Source organism: Limulus polyphemus, unplaced genomic scaffold (assembly GCF_000517525.1).
Source record: "Limulus polyphemus unplaced genomic scaffold, Limulus_polyphemus-2.1.2 Scaffold70, whole genome shotgun sequence".
NCBI lineage: Eukaryota > Metazoa > Arthropoda > Merostomata > Xiphosura > Limulidae > Limulus > Limulus polyphemus.
Genome location: NW_013665680.1, coordinates 211,588 through 213,490, shown reverse-complemented (window position 1 = coordinate 213,490; position 1,903 = coordinate 211,588). Strand labels below are relative to the sequence as shown.

Here is a 1,903-nt window from a genome sequence, read left to right as displayed (position 1 = left end):
TAGTAAATGTTATTCATCAGTTTAATGATGCAACTTTCGTTGTTCTTAAACGGCATATTTAACTGTCATTCACCTTCGTAGCTTGTTTAAATACTCTGTAGTTACATTTACATGTACAAAATAATCGCACTGTGATTTATAACACTACAAATAAGTACGTGATAATCGCACTGTGATTGATAACACTGCAAATAAGTACGTGACAATCGCACCGTGATTGATATCACTGCAAATAAGTACGTGACAATCGCACTGTGATTGATAACACTGCAAATAAGTACGTGATAATCGCACTGTGATTGATAACACTGCAAATAAGTACGTGATAATCGCACCATGATTGATAACACTGCAAATAAGTACGTGACTGTGAGTGACAGATAGGAAAGTGAAGTTCGTCATGTAGTTTCTGTCATTTACTAAACGCAAAACAACAAAGTATACAGTCATAAAATTTTGTTAATTACACGTGATTTTTCTATTTGCAATAAGTCGACTAATCCATCGTATAAGCGTTTAGTTCTACTTCACGAAATACTCCAAATGAATTCAGTAAAAATATTATTAATATATAAATATATTTCTAAAAGTGAAATCACGGTACTTATATCTAAATATTAAACATTTGCTGATAATAAATATTATAAGTTTTCACTTGAACATTTGGTTCATAACGAGCTTTTACGTAAAAACAAGTTGTTGTTTTTGGGTGTGTGTTTTTTTCAGCTTTGGCGTTATTACTTAATTTCCTACTGAATCTCTATATTCAGCACTTTCCACGCAATTAAGTAACCACGATGTAGCTGAAATTCAAATTAAAATGTTTTAATAAATGCTCAACAAGGACTTAAGCATTTTTTAAAATATTAATTTAGAATCAGTGAAGCTGTAGCAGCTTTCCCACGCAGTTAGCAACTATAAGAAAGTCGTGATAAAACTAAAAACACTTTGAAAAAAGGCATGATTTGACACGGAGGACATGGAGGAGACGTTTCTCCTCTTTTTCAACAATGGAGAAATGTTCTCCACACATTGTAACAGTACTAAAACATTCCTTTCGCAATAATTTCTTCAAATTATCACTACTCAGCATAGCAGTCGTGACATTTTTTTATATTTTCGACAGAATAACACTCGTGTCACTACTCAGTATAGCAGTCGTGATATTTTTTTTATATTTTCAATAGAATAACACTCGTGCACTACTCAGTATAGCAGTCATGACATTTTTTTAAATATTTTAGATAGAATAACACTCGTGCCACTACTCAGCATAGCAGTCGTGACATTTTTTTTATATTTTCAATAGAATAACACTCGTGCCACAACTCAGTATATCAGTCGTGACATTTTTTATGTATTTTCGATAGAATAACACTCGTGCCACTACTCAGTATAGCTTTTTGATTTGATTTGTTTGAAGTTAAGCACAAAGCTACACAATGGGCTATCTGTGCTCTGCTTACCACAGGTATCGAAACCCGGTTTCTAGCGTTGTAAATCCGCAGACATACGGCCGTGCCACTTGGGAGGGGGGCGACTCAGTATAGCATTCGTGACATTTTTTATACATTTTCGATAGAATAACACTCAGAATAACTTTCAGAACCAAAGTTACGATACTGTCGCGAGTTTATGAGTTCGGGAATGCACATTGATGGGTATTTTATGATATGAAAATAAATTGGAATATCATTTATGATGCATGATTGAACACGAACTTTTTTTATGCAAGAACGATATAATTTTTACATAAATTATGTAAACAGAGGTTTGAAGATTTAGATGCATAAATTAACATGACCAAAATATAAAGTCTCCCCCGTAACGAATATTTTTGGCTAGGTGGTTAAGGCACTCGACTCGCAATCTGAGGGTCGCGAATTCGAATCCCCGTCAAACC

General features: G+C 33.8%; 1 protein-coding gene across 3 annotated transcripts in view; it reads right to left on the bottom strand.

The window, feature by feature from the left end:
* Positions 1–1,903, bottom strand: part of LOC106465707 (adenylate cyclase type 6-like) — a 161,555-nt gene that overhangs the window by 56,453 nt on the left and 103,199 nt on the right. The gene's annotated exons all lie outside the window — the stretch shown is intronic.